The 27,228-nt window shown below is 33.6% G+C and overlaps 1 pseudogene; it reads right to left on the minus strand.

The window, feature by feature from the left end:
• Nucleotides 1-27,228, minus strand: part of LOC124975601 (ankyrin repeat, SAM and basic leucine zipper domain-containing protein 1-like) — a 69,008-nt pseudogene that overhangs the window by 21,002 nt on the left and 20,778 nt on the right.

Genomic DNA, 27,228 nt, shown 5'->3' on the forward strand with positions numbered 1-27,228 from the left:
CTGCTTGGTTTTTGGAATTGGCTTATCTCACTTAGCATGATATTCTCCAACTGCATCCATTTTTCTACAAATGCCATAATTTTATTCTTCTTTATGGCTGAGTAATATTCCATTGTGTATATATACCACAGTTTCTTTATCCATTCATCAATTGAAGTGCATCTAGTTTGGTTCCATAATCTAACTATTTTGAATTGAGCAGTTATGAATATTGATATGGCTGCATCACTGTATTATGCTGAGTTTAAGTTCTTTGAGTATAGGTCAAGGAGTAGGACAGCTGAGTCAAATGGTGGTTCCATTCTAATTTATCTAAGGAATCTCCACACTGCTTTCCTGAGTGGTTTCACTAATTTGCAACCCCACCAGCAATGTATGAGTGTACCTTTTCCCCACATCCTCACCAACACCTATTGTTGCTTGTATTCTTGATGATAACCATTCTAAAACCATCTCATTGGGGTGAGATGGACTTTTAGGCTAGTTTTGATTTGCATTTCTCTTATTACTAGAGATGTTGAACATTGTTTCATATATCTGTTGAATGCTTGGAGATCTTCTGTGAAATGTCTGCTCACTTCCTTAGCCCTTTTATTGATTGGATTACTTGTATTCTTGGTGTAAAGTTTTTTGAGTTCTTTGAATGAGGAAGGATGCATTGTATAGAGGAAAAAGATGGGTAGGGGGTAGGAAAAAGAACAGACTGAGACAAACAACATTATCCTATGTACATGTATGATTACACTAATGGTACAATTCTACTTTGTGTACAACCAGATAAACAACAGTTGAATCCCATTTGTTTACAATGAATCAAAATGAATAAATTTTAAAAAGAATATAAGTTCATATTGAACATCAATACTGTAAATCTACCAAGCTGCTCTAGTGACATTTGCAACCAAATTTATATTCTAAGAAAGCAAGCAACATTTTCCAAAGCCTCTTCTGTTTCTTAAAACAGGCAATAACATTCAAGAAGGTAACAACCAAACAGTTTTTAGTTCAAAACCTTGGGCATCAGTTAATATGTGCTATCTTATCAATGATAATAAAACAGCTATCGAAATTAAAATGTCATAACATTTTACAAACTCCTTGTGACTCAATGATCTGAAAATAACAAACTCCTATGCTAGAAAAATTGCCTTCTAAATGTAAAGAAATCTTTTCTTTTTTTAAGACACAAAAATGTTTCAGTGAGCTAAAAGAAAAACCCTCACAAAAACCAAATGTTAATTACACACAATATTTCCAGTCTTATTATTACTCTTAACAAGAAGAATGCCAACTCCATTCATGATGTGTTTCACACTATGTTGTGTATTCAATAATCTAATACAGGCCTTCTTGATTTTAACTTATAATACCATTTTTATTGCATTATCAATATAAAAAGAAAATAAATAGTAAGTTCACACCACATCATAAATGTCAAGTCCCAAATAACTTAATTAAGGCCACTTTTTATTCAGGCCTAAATATAATTAAGCTAAATGAAGTGAAAACATTTTTCTGTGTAATACTTCCCTATCTAGTTTATGGACTTTTAAGTACTCAACTATCTACTATAATTTACAAATATTTAAATTTGAATATTTACAAATACTCAAATTTACAAAATATTCCACTATCTACTACAATTTACAGACAGTAAAAACAAACAAAATACTTAGATATAGGCAATTTGACACAAATATGTGTTTTGCAACAATTAGAAAAGTCATGCTGTTTAACTGTTTTTTTGTTGTAAACTCCTAAATATAGGTAAAAATGATGGGAAATATAAGTACATTCTACTGGCAGATGCTGATTGGATTAAATTATTGTAAATATCCTTATGGCATTTCTGCTACATTCAAAGGCACTTACATATTGGAGCACACAGTTTCTGTTCTGTACAAATAATTTATACCCCTGAGTTATAAGAATTATTTAGAAAATATTTAAAAACAATTAACATGGGGCTTGTTATACAGAAAATATGCAACTAAAATTTAATTTAAAAAGAAAAAAAGGGTTGGGGAGATAGCTCAGCTGGTAGAGTACTTGCCTCACAAGCACAAGGCCCTGAGTTCGATACCCAGTACCACAAAAAAAAAAAAAAAAAACCCTCAAAGAAAAGTTCTAAAGCCAAAATAAATACACCAGTAAATTTTCATATTGGCTTGACACAGTATACTGTGCTAAGTATCTTCTGTGGAAAGATCTAACAGAAACAAAAGATATGATTTTTGTTGTAGAGAGTTATACTTAAAAATAGATTTTGAGTTGCCAGCTCTTTACTATTAATCCCAAAGGAAGGAAAATGAAAATAATAAAAGAAAATACAATTAAAAGATCAAGCTAGATTTCTATGTACTAATTACAGAAGGTCTATCAGGAAATACTAAATTAATGTTATTTCCAAAAGATTTTAAATAAAATTTGAAAAAAGAAAACTCCATGGAAAACAAATAACAGAGCTGAAATAGACAAGATAATTATAAACAAATAAATAATTCAAAAATGTCCAAAATACTGAATTTTATTTCTAGGAATAAATAGAAAGTTAGAACAAAATTCAGACCAAAAATTTTAAAGCATATAAAAGAACTGAATGAAAACAAATTTCAATTTCTTAAAAAACATAGAAATAAGATACCAAGGAAGCAAAATCTAGATAGCAAAAAGCCAGAGACATAAAGTGTGCATTCACATATGTTTTTGCCCTCACAGCATGTACCAGTTCAGGTGGGAAAATGAGCCACAGCTGACTGGTGGCCTATAAATCATGGGGAACAAAACTAAAAGCCCTGGTCCTATACAAGATAGAGAGCTTGATAAGCCATACTTAAGACAAATTCAGCTGAGACTCAAAGGGCTATATCTTCAGGGTAAGGATAAATCAGAAATAACTCAGCTCTTCATGTTGTATACTCCAAAATGGCTGAGAACCATAATCCCAAATGTAAGATTACGTGAGTCAAGGACCCATAGTACTCAAAGCATGTTTTTAAAACATATAAAATTCTCTCTAATGGAACCACCTAGGACTCATGATTAGTCCTCTATTCAGATTTTAAACCTAAAGACTTGGACCTAGGCATGAATGAGAAGCATCATACCCATTACAAACAGAAATAAACTTACAGAAATTGGAAATGCTCCATCTTGATATATTTATCATATTAAAGAAACATTGGGGGGTTACTGGGGAATTGAATGAAGGAAAACTCCACTGCTGAGTCACATCCAGTCCTAGTTTGTATTTTATTTAGAGACAGGGTCTCACTGAGTTGCTTAGTGCCTTGCCATTGCTGAGGCTGGCTTTGAAGTGATCCTCCTGCCTCAGCTACTGAGCTGCTGGAATTACTGATGTGTACCACCCAGTCTAGCCAAAGGAATTTTAAACTAAAGCTTAAAAATATTTTCAGAGAATAATGAGTCATAAAGTGATACCAAAATTTTAACAAGTTCTAGAAATTAAAAAATAACTCAAATTATTGATTCAATTGGTGAACTTAATAACAAATTAGGTGTGAGTTACAAAACAAAATGCATTATTCAAAACTGTTCTAACTGAATAAAATGTATGTCATGTATTTAAGTTATACACAATTTTGAAAACTATTACAGAATTTTCTCAGTACCATTTCAGAAAGATTTCTAATTAATTATGTATAGGAAATTCAACAGCTTTCTCTTAATTAATTTTAATTTTTCTAATTGTTCTATTTACTGGCTTTTTGTACAAATGGAACCAAGTGATTTGAATCAAGTAATTCATTTTCACTATAAGATCTACAAACCCCTAGAACTGTCCTTTAGTTCCAAATACAAGTTAATCCTTTTCTTTTATTTCCCCCACTTTATCTACAAACTAAGACCCTGTCTTTTGAACTTTTTCCACAGAATGAGTAGTTTCCATGCTACTTTTACATATCAGAACAGAAACTATAGTCCCCAGTTTAGAGATTGACCACTAAGATTGCTATTACTTTCACTTTATGAGAAAAGACTATGGGTCTCATTTTAGTTTAAAAAAAGTTAGTGTTCAATGTCTTTTGCAACAAGTAAGTATGTGGCCATGCAGCTTTCATGAAAACAACAAGCTGTATGACCAACTCTTCACTTGTGCTATTTTTTTTGAAAGGTTATTTTTCTCAGCAAAAGAGCTGCTCAACAGAAGGGAATGTCAACAGAATGAAAGAAAATTCATCTAAAGATGTGTTTTTCTCCCTGATATCTGAATAGTGGCTCCCTAATGTATCTTTTGGCATATTTCACATGAAATTAGTAATAATATAATTTATCTATATAATTCCCTCTATTTCACTGCATTCTTGAGCCCTGAGATTTTTTTTCCCCTTTCACATTGATGTATGTTATCCCTACCCTACTGTATATTCACTTTTTGCTATCCTCATAAAATCTGTAGGTTAAAAATTTGCCATGAGGTATTTTCTTTTTGGGACTATGAAGAAAACACAATTCAGTAACTGTATTGGTTCAAGCTTTGAACATTAAAGAAGACAAAATAGCTGAAAGTTTATTTCTGAAGTTATTTCTCATATCTGATAATTAAATAGACTGTTTCTTTAATGTTGCTGTAAAATTATGTATTTTATTTGATTACATACCAGTCTAAATCTTGTGCTGCTTCAAATTCACTAGCTTTTCTTGGGTTTTCAACTTTAAAATTGCCTTACAGTATGATTGCTTTGTAGATTTTATCAAGAGATACTAATCGTGTTATTTTAATTCAAATGAAATCTTTTTCCAGATATATCCTATGTATATGAAAGACGCCATATACTCCTTGGGAGGAAAAATAGTCTAATACCTATGATAATGACTTGCTTAACTTCACATTCAGAATTTAGAAGATGGTAAGTGAGTGAGATGTTAAAGACTTGAATACCTATAATATCTTGGAGAAGTAGTAAAAGAAATTTAAAAACTGAGGTACATCAATAAAAACTAATTTTCCATTGAACTCAGAGAGGCATGTCTTATCTTATGCTACTTCAAAATGTATAAATCAAAATCACAACAGCATCTGGAAGTGCAATTCAGCTAATGTCCTGAAGTACATGCCCCGATATTAAGGTGCAACTGGATTCAAATTTACCCTTCATTAGGGATATCATAAATGACAGAATTAAAATTCCTGTGAATTGATGTGCTAACAATATGTAGATAGAATTTTTTCCATTTTTTTAATCTTTATTTGTTTAAATATTGATTGTCGACCATATAAGTCCTAGCCTTTTTCCATACTAAATCAGGATTTCTCAACTTCGTCATTTTGGGTTTCATATTCTTTGGACGGCTGTCCCATACACTATAGAAGATTTAACAGCCCCTTTGGCTAATCCACTAAATGCTAATAATGTCTTAAAGGTGTGACAATCAAAAATCCTTTTAGACATCGCCAAATGGCCCCTGGGCAGCAGAACAGACCACCCTTGAAATCATTGCAGTTAGAGCAAAATCTTTTTCATCTGGGAATTATCTAAAGACATATTAAGTATTCATTTTTATTATTATAGATATTTAAACAGATGTAAGATAATTTGTTCTTTGTTTTCTATGTATAATTAATTGCTAAAGTCTTAGGCAAATAGAAACCTTTGAATATGTTCTCATACTATGTTTGTGTAAAACTTGTTACACAGAGAAAGTACTTAATAGGTTTTACTTCTATAGTTAGATCATCATATTCTTTTGAGTGTATTCACAGAAAATCTTTGTTTGATGTACTCTTTTTCTTTTCTGTCCAAATGTCTATAATATTCCTCTTAAAAGTAAAAGTTGAAAAGTCAACTTCTCTTGATACTTGTATATAATTGCAACTAGGAACTAATGACCTAATTTCATCCATCAAGTATTTGACCAAGTAAACAAACATTGTTTATGTTTTAAAAATAATTCATATTATGAAGTGTTTAACAGGATAATAAAATATCTTCAACATCTTGAACCAACAGTAAGGCTCTTACCTACAAGTTACATTTGGATCAGCGTTTCTTGAAATAGCAGTTCTACACACTTCAAGATCTGTTCTTCAGAGCCACAAGCAGAACATGCAGTCATCAAAACAGTCTGCTTATTTACAATAACCAAGCAAGAAAAAGTCCTCATACTTTAGAAAGTATATCTAATTGACTTCCTTACTTTTAAAATATTCTATATATTTTTTGCATTCTAGAATTCTACAAAATCTCCTGAAATCTCACTCATAAGATTAAGTCACCAAAACATGAGATCAGTGATAGATCCCTTTCCTCTTCATGTTATATGCAAAATGCACTATTTAACTTACCTCCCCTATTCCCTTTCCTCAAGACAATGAAGTGGTGAAGCACATGACTCTGCTACATTGCCTGAATATGAAGTTTTTGGTAGATTAAAATTTTCCTTGCTCAACTTATGATTAGAAAATGAGCTGTATTCTCTGCTTTCACTTCTTTACTTCTCACTCATCTGACAGCTCATGAAATCTATCTTATATCCTCCCTAATGAATCTGATACAATGGTCACATTCATTGTTTCCTTTTCAGTCCTGGTTTACTTAATCTCTCTAAACTCACCCTGTTCCCTGAAACTATTCTTCCCTTAGTTCCTATGGTATCAATGGGGAAGAGGGTAGACAGAAAAAAAGCAAAACCAATTTCTCAATTAAGAATCCAGATATTCAAAAGGTCACTATAGCCATAGTTTATATTAGTGGTTCACTAAAGACAGAGCATAAAATTCTACTCCCAACTCTGTGACTAAAAAACTGAGTTCAGTGATGTCTTAATATCTCATTAGATCTAAATTAGAAGTATGAAATTAATACCTACCCTCTTTACCTGACTTGTACTATCAAAGACACATAAAAACATTTATGTGTACCTTCTAAGAAAAATATGAAGTGTTTTAAAACTGTAAGTATTCTTCCAATTACAAGGAGAAGCAGAAAAAGAAGTTTTTGAGCAGAATATTTTCATTCCTTTCAAAAATGCCATTCTTAAATATAGATTTCATTGAATGATATTCTTAAATAACAAAATGAAAAATCTTCTTAAATGTGAAACTAAGGGAAATTTTGAAAATATAAAAAAATCAGGGAGAATTTTACAAGTATCTAATGTACATAGAAAAAAAAGAACATGAAAGTTAACTCTAAAATAACACCTATACCTTTATCATGAAGTGAATTCAACTACCTATTAAAAACAAGTTAAACCAGGCACACATGTGTATAATCCCAGTGACTTGCAGGTTGAGGCAAGAGGAGCTCAAGTTTGAGGCCAGCCTTGGAACCTAGGTGACACTTTGTCACAAAATAAAACAATACAAAGGACCGAAGATGTCACTTAGTGGTAGAGCACTCTAGCTTTAATTGCCAAGACTGCAATAAAAAAGTGATTTGCTAAATAAATATAACAAACTGGATTTGAAAATATATACTTTTTTTCTTTAAGAACATTCAAAGTACTATTGAGTGGAAATCATTTACTAACAAAAACAGAAATAAACATATTAAATAAACTACTTTTGAAACAATTTTGCATGATATAATTCAAAGTTGAGTTTACGATTTCAATCTTTTGATTTTTCAACAGATTTTTTCTTTAAAAATTGCAAATCTACTATAGAAGTTAAAAGTACATAACTATATGCTATAAAGAAAACATATCTAGAATCTCCCTTTGTGCAAGGAGTTTTTTGAATTAGGCTTCTAATTTGATTGTGCAGATTATTTATACAATTCAACTAATAGGTTATTTTCCAAACTGCTTTAATTTTTTTCTCCTTGCCTAATTGCTGTTTGGGATTAAATGAATCACAGCAGACATAATCAGTTAAGTTTTCTCAAACATCTTACCCTTATCAAAGCCTGCATTAGCACCTCTGTCCAAAAGGAGCCAAACCATCTCTATATTGGCAATGCTAGCAGCATACAACAGAGGGGTCCATCAATATCGGAAGTTGGAATATACATTAATACCTGTCAACACAAAAGCAAGCTTTTAAAAGTCCCACCATGAAAAACAAAACAACAACAACAACAAAACACTCACTGCAGTGTGTGTAACCTATATACGCATAGAGACATACAAAATATAGTTTATTCTGTAAGAGGTTTCCTTGGTAATAATGGTCTTAGAAAAATGGTAATATTGTGACTGATGAACTTGCTAACTTAAGTTTCACTATATGTGCTATGTTCTGAGACTTGATCTGACTTTATCAATATAATTATAAAATAGTTTATAGTATAATAGGATTTTCTATGCCACTTCTTTCTCTTAGGGGAGTTGGGATAGGTTTCAGAGAGGGAATATGTCTTTTAAATTAGAATATTACACTTGGGCCATATCTAAGTTTGCAAATATCACATATTTCCCTAAGATACTCTAACTTTCTCTTCAACACAAAACTTACCCATGGGTGACCAGATAAATCATGAAGCTAAAAAGATAGGTTTAGGATAGATTATGAAAGTCCTGTTATGAAATACAAACTATACTTTGTGATCCAGGGATTAACATCATTCTATCTGTATTATAAAGACAACACAGATATATCACTGTTGAGAATGGGGCAGGATGCAGGGAGACCAATTTATGAACATCAAACTAAGGGCAGGGTAAAAAGGGAGAGAGAGAGACAGAGGGAGGGAGAAGGAGAGGGAGAGAGAAGAGGAATGAGGGTGGAGGGAAAGAAGGGGCAGAGGAAGACAGAGAGAAAGAGGACATTAGCAGGGTGGGGCAGGAGTGTGTATAACAAAAGGACATTCAAAGGTAGGATCATCAGAATTTAACATTAATTTGACAAGGAGTAAAAAAAGAAGAAATTAAAAATGACTATCAGATTGTACCTTAGAAAAAAGAATAATAAGTAGTGAGCTAGAATTCTCATCACAGATGATATATCAGGACTTAGGTTAGGAAAAATTTTCAGAGTGATATAGGGATAGATAGTAACTAGGACAAGAACCAGTTGACCTTAAAATCCTTAATAATGTAATGGTGAAAATCCTTGAAATTATGATTTTCCCTAATAATATTGATAAATTTGGTTATATACAAAAAGACTGAACTGTTTTAGGCTGAGGAAGAGCATAAAAGATGTAATAGAAGACTAAAGATACAGTAAGGCAATGAACACAATCCATTAAATTTAGGTAAAACCTTTACTATAAGGAGATAGAGATATATCATAAAAATATAAAGATATTCATAGGAAAGATACTCAAAAACTGTAGGAAAGTGATCAACTCTGTGTGTGGGGGTTTCTATACCTTTCTTGAATATGTAAAATTCTTCATGAAGAACTAGAAGTATTAGTATAAAGCAAAATAACAAACACTTGAGACACCTTTAAACTTAAAAATGGCTGTTCCTTTTCATTTTTTTTCCCAAATACCAGGTACTTAACCATTTAAGCACTGAGACACATTCCCAGCCCTTTTTAAAAATTTCTCACTAAATTGCTTAGGGCCTTACTACATATCTGAGGATGGCTTTGAACTCATGATCCTCCAGCTTCATCCCCAGAGCCCCTGGGATTACAGAATTGTGCCACCTCACCTGGCACAATTTTTTTTTATTAAAGGTTTTGAATGGTGTAGAAATATGCTTCAAAAACAAAAATGGTTTTGAAAATCAAAATAATAGAAATAATTTTTAAAGACTTAAATGAGCACATGTAGAATAAAATACCCCAAAACAGTAGTAAGGGTGTGTGATGGGGACAAAAAGATAACATATATTTCCTATATATTTGTTACCTATGTATTTGTTATTGTTTTTTTTAATGACCTTTCAATATTTTGTAATGAAAATCAAATTTCAAAAGTTGACTACTTAGCAGTAGGCTCTTTCAAAAGACTCAAAAACCCATATACGTTATCAATTACATCAAGTTCTAATTCTTCAAGAGCCTCCATCACCTTCATTGAATCTCATCCCACTATTCCCAGGACAAATTCTCTTTTCTAAAACAAATTTCTGCCTATTCTTTCCCAGCCAACACTACTAACACTATACATGCATTCATATTAGTTATTCTGACCTCTTTCTCCTTATTCAAATTTCATTCAATTTCTTTCTTCAAGCAGAAACACAAGTTCCACCACCTGACCACCAAGTCCAACATCTTTTTCATCTGCTAATAATAACAAACATTTGTATGTTGTTTATATGTTCTACATCCTTTAATTTACACATTCTCTCATTTCGATTCTCTTTCTCCCCAACAACCCTTTTATATAAATGCATCCATATTTTGCAAGGAAGGAAATTGAAGGTTAGGAATGTTTGTACCTGGGTCAATATTTCAGAGCCACTGAGGGGCAGAGTTAGTAATCAAAGACTGATCTAATTTGTCTCCAAAAGATTTTACTTTCTACCAAACCATATATCATCTCTAACACAGAAAAAATCATTTTGCTATATACAATCTCATCTATTTTCTGTGTGAAAGTTTTGTAGCTATAACTAGATGGTAAATATCTGTTATATTGTTGCATAATTTCAACCATTACAGTCAACAATTTACATTTGTATATGAATGTAATAAAAAATATTTAATAAACAGAAAAGCAAAATGGAACCCAGGAAAGAATCATGATGTTTTACATAAACAAACAGAGCCTCCAAAAGTTTAAGTACTTTTCCTGACAACTACACTGAATAGGCAATGAAGCTGGAACAAACATTCAAGGCATTTTTTTTTTATAATATCTAAACTCAGGCCTCATCCCACCAAAAGCAAAAATACAGGACAGAAAAGATAAATACAATGTATACAACTAGAAACAATTCTTGAGAAATATAAACTACAGTAAAGTAAATGCTGAAAAAGAAAACTCAGGGTGGGGTAGGATTAGTCCGAATAGCCCTCTTGAATGATTTGTGAGAACCGATTTAAGTTAATTAGCATGACACGCAATGTGAAGGCAAAAAAATTAAGGCAGGCAGAACTCAAAGTCAACTAAGATATTTAGAACGACTGATATATCAACATCAATTGCGTTTTCATTAGAAAAGCAGCACAAGCCTCTTGAAACAAGGAGTGCTTGTTAACTTAGAAGACTGTGTTCAGTTGACATTACCCCTTAACACTCACCAGAATCCAGGAGCTCCTCCACTAAGGAAGTATCTCCAGTGGTCAATGCCTTCTTAAACTTTCATTCTTTTCTTCTGTAGGCAATGGTCATTTTAATTTCTAAAGAAAGGCAGAAAGTTAACTCCGTGTTAATCGTGTTTCCATTCCCAGGTCAGGAAACAGCGGCATCTGATGAGGACATGCCTGTCAGGGTCTGGTCCACAGGCACAGTTGTGCAGTGTCCACACCTAAAAGGAAGGAAAAGGACAGGTCCGAACCTGAGCAAGAAGCTACCTGAGAGCCAAAGCAGTGCACCCATGGAAACCACATCTGGAAAACAGAAGGAAAAATGAGGGGTTTGCTTCAGTCCAAATGCCCGAACTTGGAAACCCTGGTGAAAAGGGAAACACCTGAAGGAGATAAGAAGCTTGCGGGCTCTGCCTTGCCTTCAAAAACCGTACACACAAGGCCCCGGCCCAACCTGGGAGGCCTGGTCAAGGTACCCATCTGCCAGTCATCATCCTCGCTATTGCTACTCTCCTCTCTGCCAGCCACCGCCGTGCCCTGGAGCCGGGCCACTGCAGTGCCCGTACGTGGTGCATTTGCGCAGTGCACATGCGCAGGCTTGCGGCACCAAGTGTGGCCAATCAGGTGCGACTTAAGAACGCTGGGACCTAGGCCTCCGCCAGATGCATGACTGCGTGCATGCCCACTTCTCCCGGGCTCCTACTAACCCAAGGAAGAGCTTGAGGGGTGGTAACCTGTTGTGTCCTCCAGGCTGATGACTCCTGACCGGAACTTTTAGTTCCTTTCATGTACTCTCCCGCCGTCCTTATAGAGTATTTGGTGAACTATTTTTTGTGGCAGTAATGCCTTGTTGTGGTAGGAGCCAACAAGACCAGGCTCTCCTGGCCATCCACTGTCCCCTCCATCACCCGTGTTCAGTCCTGCTGCTAACAGTGTGTCCCAGGGAAAGGACTCCTGCTGGTGGAGCACCACATATGCTTGAGATGCCCTCAGACAGTGTGAACCAAGAGGAGCCAGGACCCTCAAGGAATTCTTTACACTTAAGGTGATGTCAGAGTTAGACACTTTAGACCCTTGGGACACTTGCCTGCTGTGAAATATAGATGTCCCAGAGGAAAACTCAGCCAAGAACTGGGGATGCAGGGAGCAGTGGGTCCAAGGAGCTACAAAGACTGCAAATATTTAAACAACCAGACAGGAAGTAAATGATTCAAAAGCAGCCCAAGGTCAAACACAATTTTCAACGTCTGAATTCTTAAAATGTTGATAGCACCTTATATTTGCCACTACAGAAAAATTGATTCATCAAAGAACAGAGCACATTTATATACCAAGATTATTTAAAAGGGAAGTAGCCATGCACCATTCTTTAAAAAGTGCTAAGCAGTACATTTTTTCCTTGAAGATTCTTGGTTACTTATTTACTTCAGAGACTTCCAAAGGTACGTACTTTTAAGTAAGTTATTTTGGGGTCGCTTTTGTCTTTCTAAATGCATTCATTCAGTGCATGTTATGGATCACCAGGTATAGCTAGGCACAGCTAGGTTTGATAAGACAACATTAAAGACAAACCAAGTTGCCTCATGGAGCTAATATATTTTAAATTTATTTTTATTGTAAACAAATGGGATACATCTTGTTTCTCTGTCCATGAAGAAGAGGCATACCATTTGTGTAATCATACATTAACCTAGGGTAATAGTTTTGATTTATTCTGTTATTTTTTGGAGCTTATATTTTAATGAGAATAAGTATGCAAACAAATGAGACTTTCAGATAGTAAGGGTTCTAAAGGAAATAAGCTAGTGTTGCTCAGTTTTTGAAATCAAATCACTTAGGTTGTTTCCCATTGAATCATTAGTTGTAGCTGTGAGCCCCTAAGCAATTTACTTAGCTTCTATCTCTGTACCAGTTAACTTTTCTGTAAAATGGAGATGCCAATAGTGTTAAACAAAAAGAGTTGTTGTGAGGATTAAATTTAAGTAATGGGCTTGAAATAGGGCCCATCTCAATGTGAGGTTAATAAATCTTAACTATTATTATTATAAGTTTAGATAAGGTACTTAAAGCCTGAACAGGGTCCCAAATGACAAAAAGTTGTTAGTCATAAAACATGGGAGAGTAAAGCTTGACTGACAGTAGAGATGTCTAGGCAAGGCTGTAAAACAGGAAAAAGTTGAGACCCAGGTCTAGAACCATGGTGGATAAATGAGAACCCAAAAGGACAAAGTTTAAGGATGTACTCACTAACAAATGCAGTGAGGGCGCCCTTAAATCTCAGTCACCTGTACCTGTAGATTCAACCAATCAATGATAGAAATTTTAAATTTCAAAAATTGCTTCTCTTCTTAATATTTATAGTCTTTACTCCTTATCATTATTCCCCCCAAAATATGATATTGCAGTTATGTATATGGTATTGTTATTGTACTAGATATTATAAGTAATATAGAGAAGATATGAAGTATATGTGAGGGTGCTCATTGGTTTTATGCAAACAGTCTCCCATTGCTTTTTTATAAAAGAATTGAGCATACACAAATTTTGGATCCACGAAGTCCTGGAATGTATTCTCCTTATATACCAAGGAATAGCTACAATATTTAGAGCTAAAACTCATGTAGCATTTACAATGGCTAGAGACTGTTCCAAGCATTTTATATATACTAACCTTGTGTCAGTTAAGAATACTTTTAGCTGCAAGTGACAATATGCAATAACATTCACTTATATGGTTTATTTTTTTGTCAAAGTAGTTTGATAGCTTGTATTAGTTCAGTTAACAATAATTTCTCACTGCATCTCCTCCATTCTCTTTGCCTTGTCCTTGTAGTTGCAAGATGTCTCAACCTCAAGTCACGTTTTGTGTTAAAGATAAGAAAAAGGAAGAAAAGATGGTCCCAGCTACATCTCTCCTCTTTTATCAGGTAAACAAAACCTTTCTTATAAACTTCAATAGTTGTCTTTGTTGATCTCCTTTACTGGCATTGTTACCTAGCACCCAAATAGTGAGAGGGGTTGGGAAATCAGTCATCACACTTTTTGAGCTCTTATAGTTGGGAAGGGGTCTTGGACTTGACATGAGTCCATGCAATCCTTTTGAAAAGCCTATAAGATGGGTACTTTTATCATCATTTTACAAATGATAAACTAAGAAAGATAAATTTAAAAATTTGATCAAATTCACAAAACTACATAGTATAGAGTTGGAAATCAACTCATGTGGTCTGCCTCCAGAATCTACCTTGTTCTTAGCCAATCTACTACAGTGTGGAAAAAAAAATCCATAGACATAACATTTTACCTTCTTCTCTGAGAGATCATACATATTGTTTCTTAATATTCTCATCAATGTTTATTACAATAGACAATATATTACCTGAGGGTAAAATCAAATAAAAGTGTTCTATTATTCTTATGCTTTTTAAAGCAATAAACCATTTAACTAACTCAAATTTGTAAAATCACTCTTTCCATGAATTGCAAGAATTTTCATACCTCATTTCTGATATTTTCTCATAAATCCTGTAAGAACTAGAGAGGTAGATGTGATTGCATTTGATAATTGAGAATACTAGGTCAAGGTTGTGTCAAAGAGATCTGGGACTTCAACTCAGATTTACACAGATGCAGGCCATTCTTACTTGATTAGATATCTGCCAGGATAGAGATAGATAGATAGATTCTCATTTTTCATGAGAATGATTTTTATAAATTTGTTCTTAGCTCATATATAAAAACATAAAAATTTAACCTGTGAATGTAAAACCATGTAATTTTTGATACACATGCATATTGTACAATGTTTAAATCAGGTTAAATATATCTTCTCCTCATATGCCTGTGATGTCTTCATGGCGAAATCTTTAAAAAATCCTTTCTTCTGGGCTTTAGAAATGTACAGTACATTATTGTGATCTATAATCACCCTACTATTCAGTGTAGCATACCAGAACTTTTTACTGCTATCTAACTCTAATACCCATTGATCTAGCTCTTCTCATTGACACCACTTCCCCAGCCTCTGGTAAACACCATTTTACTCTCAACTTCTATAAGATCAATATGTTTAGGTTCCATGTGTGAATGAGATTATGCAGTGCTTGCCTTTCTGTACCCAACTTATTTCATTAAATATAATAAACAACAAATAATATGTTGTGTTGCAAATGACAGGGTTTTATTATTTTTATGGTCAAATAGTATTCCATTGAATATATGTCCTGCATTTTCCTTATCTGTTCACCAGCTGATGATGAACAATTAGATTGTTTCCATTTCTTGGATAGTGCGAATAATACTAGCAATGAAAGGTGAGACTATAGAGGTCTCTTTGGCATAATGATTTCCTTTCCTTTGGGTATATACCCAGTAGTGGTATTGCTGGATCTTATGTTAGTTCTTTTTAAATTTTTCAAGAAACCTCTACACTATTCTCCATAATTTCTAGATTAATTTACATCTCCACCAATAGTGTGCAAGTGTTCTCTCTATATCCTTTATGATAATTTTAAGAAAAATTGAAATCATTGTTACATTTTAAAATTTCCATACATCTATAACAGAAGTTTAAAAATGTAAAACTACGCATTTAAATGTTTCTCTACAATTTTTTAATGATAGTCTCTGAGATACCACATTTTATGAAAATGAATTTCATTGATTTCTTAAAATTTTGTAAGACAATGGGGAGATATGGTGATGCAAGACACAGTATTTCCATAGCTTTATTTTATAAGATAGAACTCTGTAAATTCTGTGTTGGAAATAAGCTATAGACTGTGTTGTTATTGCCTGAAAGAAATCAAAACATTACTGATATAATTCATGTCAAGTATTTTGAATATTCAAATGAATCTTGTTTCTTGTAATAAAATTAATTTTATATTATCACATTATAATAGGCGACATTGATTTTTTTGTTTCTACATTGTTTTGCAAATACACAAATTTGAGATAATTTTTTTCTGTCTCAATGAATTCTTGTGTATAGCATAATATCAAAAGAACTTTGAAACTCTCATTTTTCAATGTTCCAAGGATGTGGAAGATATCATTTTAACTCTAGCAAATGGATTTAAATTGTTATTACTGTGAGGGAATGTTCATAAGACAGTTTTTTTTTTTGGAGTTGTGAGCTACTGGCAATTGAATCTAGGGACACTTAACCACTGAGCTACATCTGCAGCCCTTTTTTGTATCTTATTTAGAGACAGGAAATCTCTGAGTTGCTTAGGACTTGCTAAGTTGCTGAGGCTAGCTTTGAACTTTTGATCCATTTGTGTTTATTCCCTGAAAGAGCTTAATACCCTTGAGTCGTGCTTCAGGAATTTGACTAAAGTTGATTTCATTCATAAATATCTCTTCTGAGTCTGTACCTTTTCTTTTAAGCTAGTCAAACATGTAGTACTAATATGAATGAGGAAGCAGTAGTTACTAAGGAACTAATGCTGTTCTCTTTTAGCTCACTCTCATCATCACTCCTCCTTACTATTACTGGACTTGGATCTTGTGCATCAGCTGCCTTGCCCAAACCCTGGCTCAATCACCACATATCTCATACCTCTCAAATAAGGTCCGTCAGGCACCTCATGGACTGCATCATTTTTTTTCTTCCCATTCTATTACTTATGTTAAGTGATGGGACTTCTGCCAATAATTCTCCACTTTTGAGACCAGGCTACTCCTCCCATGGGAATTATGGTACTTATCCAACCATTTTGGCTTGGTCACTGAAGTTCATCCCTGTGTTTCTAGAGACTTAGCAATTGCATAGATATCTAAAGTGGGCAAGCATGTCTTTATTGTGTAATAGTTTGCTGGCTAGGGTTCCCAATATATTTTTTTACTTGTGAAAATTTGCCAAGCATTATATCTTATTGAAAGAAAACATACCATTCTTTTTATCATTCCTGCTTTCTAGTCCACTTAGGATAATTTAAAGCAGCTACTGACTGAACTTTTTATCATCATCAGCTCAAGTACTATATATGCATTATTACCTTTTATTCACTTGAAATAACTTTAAGGAATGAGGGTAATTCCCAGTTTTACAGATAAGTCACCCAAGAGTGAACAGGTAAATATTTGCAAAGTGTCTCATGACTAATAGCTACAGGGTGGGATTCAAAGTCAGAACAATGGGACCCTGTAGTAGATTTTGATGTGCAACTAGCTCCATTTTATCCTGCTGGCAATTCCATCCTCCAGCTGACATGACTGTGGGGTGATAACTCAGAGAATTGCTCTATTCTGAGACTATGATTCCTCCTGTTCCTCCCAATGGTCTTACCAATGACTAAAAGATAGAGGGTTACAAAGGGATGACCACTTGACTTAGGTGGGGATGATTCTGTGGTGCAATTTGTGCTCAAGGGCATTCCTTTGGGATCAAAATGAAACCAATATCTAACTGAGCAACTTACTTGCTTCTGCTGATCTGTCCTACTTACTCCACTTATCTTCTTTTGGGAGAGCAGAAAATCTTGGAAAAGAAAATCATCTCAGGTTTTCCTATGGAATGTGACCTATGTAGACTCCCAATTCTATTTTTTAACTACTTCAATACATTGCCTTCTTTTTTTTATTGAGCCAAGGTTTACTCCATTCACTCTTTACTTATGCTACATTTCCTCAATTGTTCATGTCAATGAACAGTATGATAAACTGAATCCTAATGATGACTGCATCTTATGATCAGTTTCATTTGATCTTACGCTACACTCTTTTCACTGAGAGCTTTTCAAAGTTGAACATAGATAAATTTTTGTAATCAATGATGGAATCTTCTGGCTCAAGGATATTCAGTGAAAATTTAATAATATATTCCTCTGAAAATAATTGGGTTTAATATTTAGCATTTTTGATAATAAAATTATATCACTAGAAACAAAATTCAAATACTGCCGGGGTCCAGCCCTAGCAGGAGTCCATGGGTTCCACACCAGTAAACGGGGCACAGGGAGACAGCATTCGGCGATTGATGTAGAATGAAAGACACAGACTCTAGTTCTGGTGCAATCAATCCCACTTTATTCTGGGGAAGGCTGGGTTTACATACATTTTTCTTCAGGCTATAATGACAATCTTGTGGTTAATATTAAAGAAGTTTTCAAAGCATAGGCAGAAATTGTTTTTAACAAGGAACAGAAAATTATGAGAAAACAGTAACCTTACAGATTACCCTTACCTATTCACAATTGTTTTAAGAATATCTAACTACCTCAGTGAACTAATACATATTTACTTCCTTAATATCTAAACTCTTTGTGACCTAAGACTATTCTTATTATTCTCGTGGTTAAAACAATATACAAGTAATCTCATGTGACTATCTCTACTAGGTCCATCTGGTTAATATCTGAATTGCTGAGTTAAGGGGTACAGTAGGGCAGCGGTCCCAATTGTAATTGTGTACCAACGTTTATTATAGGGGTGACATATTCTTTGTATGAAGGAAGGAATGTTATGAAACCTTATTCTTATACCTCACCACCACACATGAACAAAACCATCGTTAAAATTTAACCAGCCTGTTGGAGACAAAGGCAGATCTACAACTATTTTCTCCAGAGGCTTTCAGGGACTCATTGTACAGGTTGCAAAATTATTTTTAATTTTGTTAGTGGTAAAGACCCATTGTTTTTCAGATTGTAGGTAATATTTTCTGGAATTTTTGTTGTATTCCCTTCATCCCCTTAAGCAATCCGTTCAGACTGAAATGAGTAATATATTATCAGAGAAAACACCATGCTTCAGAGCAAAACATCCGGCAATTCCTTTTAGGATGAGCCTTTGCAATCATCCTCCAGAGGATCTTTGTCAAGCACTGGATGGAATTCCAGACGCCCCCGCAAAATACTTTTTGGTTCCATGCAATACTATATATTTTCTCTATTACAGAGTACTAAGGGTCTTGCCTCTAGCATATAGTTTTTTTTTAAGCAAATTGCTTGTACATTCAGAATTTTAAAAAGTATATAGATATAAGAATATAATGTAGAATGCCTGGCCAGGAATTGGAAACACTAAAATTAAGAAACAAAGTGATCTTCCTAGGTGGTGTTCACAAAGTATTTAAGTTTTTCAAGCACATATCAATATATTACTTTGATTGAAAATGGTACACCTTATCGTGTCAAATAACTTCTATGTAATCGATCCCCAAGGCATTCTGGTGGAGGTCTTCGTTCACTGCAGATTGTACATTTTTATTTCAAAATCAGGGAAGCAGGTAAAATTTGTAATAAATGGGGTAATTTTTGAATATTTAAGCACACATAATCTACTTGGGAATAAGTAGTATGATTTTCATAATGGGAAATCATGGCAACTAATCAATAGAAGCTCAATAAATGTTAAATAACTATCTGAAAAAAAGAGGAACAAGTAGATGTAACTTAATGACTATACTTTTGATAGTTTCCTTTTCCTCTGTTGTGCCCCACCAACCCCACATGCAAACCCAAACACATGTGCATGTGTGTGCATACCACACACAAACACACACACATATGCACACAAGAAGCTATACCTTAGAAAGAAAACCTAAGTACAGGATAGGGAAAACAGTTTTGTTTTATTGAGGAATTGACTTACAAACAAATAACACAGAGTTGGGACAGTTACTTATTAAAAAGAAGGTTATACTTGACTCCCACAGGAAAAAGTACTGATATGAACCAGAATTTTAATAGACTATGCACTTACATTAGATCTCTGAGTTTTCAATCGTATTATACAAATGATTTTTGTCTATGAAAAAAATTAGCAAAATGGTTTTTAATGTCTGAAATGCTGGGAGTGAGAAGTGAGAGTTGAACTTTGCTATGTCTAAGCATAAGATAAATTATATGACTACAAAGAATTCAAAAACAATGACTTATATTTAAATTATTTTAATTTTTTGTGGTAAAATACATAACATAAAATTTTCCATTTTATCTCTTTTAGGCACATTAAGTACATTTCAGTGACATTGAGTACCTTCACAATGTTGTACCATTATCCCCAACATGAATTTCTAAAAATTTTTCAGTTTTCCAAACAGAAACTTTGTATCCATTTAACAATATCACCCCACTCCTCTGCCTGCCAGCTCTTGGTATCTTTTATTCTTGCCTATTCTAATTCCCTCCTAAAAGCAAAATTATAAAACATTTGTCCTTTTGTATCTGACTTATTTCATTTAGCAAAGTTTTATAGGTTAATTCATGTTATAGCATGTATTGGAACTTCATTCCTTGTCATAGCTGAATAATATTTTATTATATGTAATTGTAAAATAAAGAAAGTATATACCATCAAACATGCACTATGCTGAGTACTTGGTGGGCAATATCGTGTAATCCTCATAGAAACTAATATAGGAGATGATATTATATCTAGTTTATAGATTAGAACACTGAGGCTGAGAAAGTTTAAGTAGCATGCTTGAGTAAGTAGTATAATTGGAATTTGAACTAGGTCTGTCTTTAGTGTCAATTTGTTTAGGCAGCACAGTATAATTGTGCATTAGTGGTCATGTCCTCTCTTGAAATACTGATATATAGTTTTGATACCTCAACATGAGGAAATACACAACACTAGAATAGAAGGTGTAGAGAATGGCATCTTACAGTAAACAAGAATTGAAGGATTTTGCTGCTGTCATGTTATCAATAAATATTTTTTTTCTTTTGGATAAATGAAGGTAGAAAGGGACAGAGATTGTATTTAAATCTTGAAGGCTATGTTTGGGATAAAACCATATTTGACAAATCTTGGCATATGAAATGTAGAGATCTTCCCATAAAAATTTTCATTCAAAAAACTTATGGTAAAAAGAATTATTATATTATTCTAAAAGTAGAGATCATATGGAGTTAAAATAGAGAGTTGTAAATAGGAGTTTATTCATGTATTTTATTAAGAGACAAATAATCATATTATGGGAGTTCAACCCTGAAGGTTTAGTTGCCAAGGCTAACAGACAACTAGACTGTCCCATTTCATGAGCTATAGCCACACTTTAAATTCAGATAAACTGGCTTAAAGGTTACCTATTACAGTCTGTACCACAAAAGGCCATCAATCTGCACTTTCACACTTCCAGTGAGAGGAAGAACACATAATCTCTGTTGTTTTTGGGTAATATAGACATCCAATCTTGTGTTGAGACTAGTGCTTCCTCTATTCACTTTTCAACCTAGTGTCTTATGTCTTTCACAAGACTGTGCAGACAAGCCAAATGTTTTCAACCCTATGATAACCTTTCAAATATTTGAAGACAACACCATGTTTTTACCAACCTTCTTTCTCTCTGCTTAAGAAGATTAGCAGCCAGGACTTGAGAGGCCAAGATGCTAGAGAAGTTAAGCTCAAATTATACACCTGAAGATACTTGCAGATTTCCAACAGGTTACAAGAACTTTATAGAGGAAAAGATTAATCACGTGGACTTAATTAAAATGAAGAATGTTTTTACATCATCAATACCACTAATAAAGTGAAAATTCAACCCACAGAAGGGAAGAAGATATTTGTAGTATATTTGATCTGATAAAGGACTTATATCTATAATATGTGAAAAATTCCTAAAACTCAATGAATAAAAAAATACACACCATAACAGAAAATGAGAAGATTAACTGAACAAGTGCTTTGTGAATAAACATACTCGGTGCCCAATAAACAAAAAAATGTACTTAAAATCATTAATCATCACAAAATACAATTTAAATTTATGAGATACTATTACCTACCACAATGACTAAAACTAAGCAGGGCATAAGCTTTGATAATTCTAAGTATTATCTTGAATGTGGAACAACTAGAACTCCCATATGTTCTTGGTAAAATGTAAATTATGAACTGATGCTAACACTTGAAAAGTGTAACAATATTTAATAAAAGCATGTGCAATTTCATGTACAAGATATTTTACTTCTAGATAATATGTAAAAAATGCAAAAACTGAACAAACCAAATATTTACTGAGTAGAATGGATGAATGTATCCATTATATACATATAATGGATTACTATGTCAAAACAAAATGACAACTTTTACATACACCAACATGGATGGATTTCACAAAAATAAATTAAGCAAAAGAAACCAGACACTAAAGAGTTCATACTGTGATTCCACTTACATGAAATCTAAAAACCAGCAAAACAAATCTATGGTCTTAGAATTCAGAATAGTTCTTTTGGGGTAAATTAATGACCAAAAAGTGACAGAAGTAAGGTTTCTCATTTGCTGGTATACTCCATTTCTTACTCTGGTGATTGTTACTTCAGTGTATTCAACCTGCAAAAGTTCGTCTATAGGAACTAGGCAATTTTCTGTATGTATAGTATGTTTCAAAAGTGAACGTTAGTTGGACTTGAAAGTTTACTTTTTGAAAGATAATATACATACAAAAAAGTAATATATAGTATGTAAAATATTACACTCTTATAATCCCAGTGGTTTGAGAGGTTGAGGCAGAAGATTGCAAGTTCAAGTTTACTCTCAGCAGTTTAGCAAGTCCCTAAGCAATTTGAGACCCTGTCTTAAAATAAAATATAAAAAAGGGCTGGGAATGTGGCTCAGCTGGTAAGGTACACTTGGGTTAAATTCCTGGTATCAAAAAAGTGAACTTTAAAATGAAAAATAATTCCCACAATTAGGTTTAAAAATTTCAGTTACTTCAATATGTTGCATTACCACGCTGCACAATTAATAAATCGGTATGTTCATAATAAACACAATATAAAGATATTGAAACTTATGCTGAACTCGACAATTTGAATTTTGTAGTAAGAGACTGAAAATTTCAAGAGACTGTCATTTTTTCATCCTCTTCCCCTAAAAATGATTTCTAGCTCAGCCTTTTTATGAATAAGAGTTGGGCAATAAATGAGCCAATTGCTGATTCTAATTTATGTTATTCTGGGGTTTTATGATATATGCAAAGTGCTCAATGTAGATTTGACACATGAAGCACTCAGGACAGTTACTTGTGAAATTATTTTTGAACTTGCATTGCACTATAGATTTACTTTGGGTTTGTTAATGACTTAAACATCAAAGTCTCTTTCAAAACTGAATCTTATTCTTGTACAAATTTTGAAACTGTGTAGTAATTCCTGCTTTATTGTGGTAGAATTTGATCCATATCTAACAGGATCTTTATGGATTGTGATTGATTTTCATTTTAATCATTTGTGAAAATGTTCAGGGAGGACACAATCTAGAACCTTATAGACCATCTTTACTAACTTCTTTTTTGACTCACAGTTATCTAGTAATTAGATTCTTCTAGATGGTAATTCAATCAATTATGAATACTATTAATGGGCCTCACATTTGGGCCATGTTTATTTTGTCACTAAGGATGTGAAAATAAAAATGACATAACATATCTCTCATTATGACATTTTTAGATGTTGTATTCTTATTTTATCTTGGTCATTTGTGTGAAGAGCAAAATATTTACAAATCCCATTTTTAAATAAAATCCAATACTAACTCTCAACCAGTATGCTTCATGTATGAATGTTTTGTCTAATATGAATGGTGTTATGATCTGATGGTAAGTTAATGTGGTCTAAGGAAAAAATTTTACAACACTAAATACATCTTTTTTTATTGTAAACAAATGGGATACATTTTGATTCTCTGTACATGGAGTAAAGGCATACCATTCGTGTAATCATAAATTTACCCAGGGCAATGTTGTTTGATTCATTCTGCCATTTTTCCCCCTTCCCCCTAACCCCACCCACCCCACCCAGCCCTCTTCTCCCTCTATACAGTCCTCCTTTCCTCCATTCTTGCCCCCTCCCTAACCCTAACCCTAAACCTAACCCTAACCCTAACGCTAACCCCTCCCACCCCCCATTATATGTCATCCGCTTATCAGCGAGATCATTTGTCCTTTGTTTTTTTGAGATTAGCTTATCTCACTTAGCATGATATTCTCCAATTTCTAAATACATCTTTTTCAGAAACGTGCTTTCATAATATGCTACATCTAAAGCTTATTTACTTTTCACTTTTTTGCCAGCAGAGGGCAGAAAATGAAGAGACATAAAATAAAAGACTTCTTTTCTGGTTTTGACATAAAAACTTCTCTGAAACATTTACAAAGTTATTTTGTTTTATCTTTAATGATTTTGAAAAAAAAATTGACCTAAGTATAAATTTTAATTTCTTACTTATACATTTTGCTTAATTACTGAATCTCCAAAAAATTAGCACTTAGACCTTTTATTTTCCTTTTTTCTTTTGCCATTCTACGGATTAAACCCAGGAATTTGTGCATACTATGTTATCACTTTACCACTTAATTATATTGCCACACCTTGTATTTTTTAAGTTTATGAATAATTGATTACATTTTTAGAAATCAGACTTTATATTTTGAAGTGATGTCTAAATTATCACATTTTATTTGAGATAAAGTCCATTTACTATACACCATTTTTTTATATTTTCTAGGTCAATTATCATTAAATTTATGTGAATACTTTCTATATACTTTTTTTTTTTTTGTGCAGGGGACTGAACCCAGAGGCTCTTGTTCACTGATTCACATACTTGTTCTTTATATTTATTTTTTATTTTGTAACAGGGTCTCACTAAGTTGTTCAGTGCCTCATTAAATTGCTGAGGCTCACTTTGAACTTGCAATCTTTATGATTCAGCCTTCTGAGCTGCTGGGATTACAGGTATGCACCACCATGTCCAACCCATATATATATTTTAATATAGCCATATGCTCATCTATTTTATCATGGAAAGTTCTTAAGCATGGTTTGATGTGGGGGCGTCCGGAATTCCATCCAGTGCTTGACAAAGATCCTCTGGAGGATGTTTGCAAAGGCTCATCCTAAAGGGAATTGCCAGATGTTTTGCTCCAGAGCATGGTGTTTTTTCTGCTGTGCTTTTCTGATAATCTATTATTCATTTCAGTCTGAATGGATTGCTTAAGGGGATGAGGTGAATACAACAAAAATTCTAGAAAATATTACCTACAATCTGAAAGACAAAGGGTCCTTACCACTAACAAAGTTAAAAATAATTTTGCAAGTGTGCAATGAGTCCCTGAACACCTCTGGAGAAAATAGATATAGATCTGCCTTTTTCTCCAACAGGCTGGTTAAATTCTAACGATGATTTTTTTTATGTGTGGTGGTGAGGTAAAAGAATAAAGTTTCACAACATTCCTTCCTTCCTACAAAGAATAGGTCACCCCTATAATAAACATTGGTGCATTATGCCCTGTTCTGGAAAAAAGAGCTACATAAGACAATGTAATCTATTCAGTAAAAAAACTTGGTCATGAGAACCACTGTGACCGCTGCTCTCCTGTAACCCTTAACTCAGCAACTTAGATATTAACCAGATGGACATAGTAGAGATGGTCACATGAGATTACTTGTCTATCGCTTTAACAGCAAGAGTATTAAGAATAGTCTTAGGTCACATAGAGTTTAGATATTAAGGAAATAAACATTGTATTAGCTCATTGATGTAGTTAGATATTCTTAAAACAATTGTGATTAGGTAAGGATAATCTGTAAGGTTACTGTTTTCTCATAATCTTTTGGTTCCTTGTTAAAAACAATTTCTGCCTATGCTTTGGAAACTTCTTTAATATTAACCACAAGACTGCCATTATAGCCTGAAGAAAAATGTATATAAACCCAGCCTTCCCCAGAATAAAGTGGGAGTGATTGCACCAGAACTAGAGTCTGTGTCTTTCATTCTCCATCCATCGCCGACTCTGTCACCCCACACCCAGTTTACCTGTGTGGAACCCATGGACTCCTGCTAGGGCTGGACCCTGGCAGTTTGAGGTTTTATTAATCAAGTAATGTGTCTTTTAAATAACTGAAGGAGACTCAAATTATATGCAATAGATTTTTTCTATTTTGCTATAATTATTCCACAGGTATGTTTAAATACAGATTACTGTGTATATTAACATGTTTTCTCTTAAAAGTTAAAATTTGTTTAATCAATAATAAAATGTCCATTCAAAACACTAGATAGTATAGATTGATAAACTCCAAAATTCAACAGTTCAGGTCAGTTTGCATATAATCCATGTAAAATCAAAAGTAGAGCGGCAACTTGGATCTTGACTTTTCTTCTTGAATAATGCCATTGTTGTAGAAATAGAGGAGGAGGGAGAAACAGAATAGTTTCCATAACTATAAAGATTGATCACCCTACCATTTTCTCCAAGTAATAGAAATTCCTTCTGTCTTCTTTTTACTGAGAACCTCATCTTTAGGAATCCTTTGTTTTATTTTTAAGGCCAAGAAAGTGTATTTATGGTAATAAGATCACTGTCAGCACATAGTGTCTCACAAGTATTAGTTATTATTAGTATTAGTATTATTATAAAGACATATACTTTCTTTAGTCCACTTAGTGGGGTTACTGGGGATTGAACCCTGGTTGCTTTGCCTTGGAGCTACACCCTCATTGACATTAAATCTGATTTTGAGGCAAGGTCTCAGTAAGTTCCCTAGGCTGGCCTCAGACTTTCTTTCTTGCTGCCTCAGGCTCCAACATCACTGAGATGAGGCATGAGCTGCCACACCTGGCTAGTTTAGCCCATTAACCTGGAGGATCATATAAAGTTAAAGAAATGGATTCTTCAACAAAGGGAAAACAGAAAAACCATCTCAGTCTGGGAAGTGTTAATTCTCTTTTATTGTTCCTTTTTAGTCATACATAACATTAGGGTTCATTTTGATATAATTTAAAAAGCATGGGATACAATTTGCTCAAATTCAGTCCCTAGTATTTCCATTCCCTTTCCTCTATTTCACTGATCTTTCTGATATTTACTTTTAGATTTTTTTTTGTTAGCATCTTGTGCACATAGATGATGTTGAGACTCATTGTGGTATGGTCATATATGTACATAGGAAATTGAGGTTTGATTCATTCCTCTCTTTTTCTCTTAATCCATTCCTTCTCCCTTCCCCTCATTATTTTTATCTAGTGGACAAATCCTTTATTTTATGGGATCCCTCCACTCCCTTTTCCCTTTCTATTTTTTCCTCTTTATTTTGAACTATCTTCCACATGTCAGAGAAAACATCTGACCTTCGGCTTTCTGGGTCTGACTT

This window comes from Sciurus carolinensis, unplaced genomic scaffold (genome assembly GCF_902686445.1).
Source record: "Sciurus carolinensis unplaced genomic scaffold, mSciCar1.2, whole genome shotgun sequence".
Classification (NCBI taxonomy): Eukaryota; Metazoa; Chordata; class Mammalia; order Rodentia; family Sciuridae; genus Sciurus; species Sciurus carolinensis.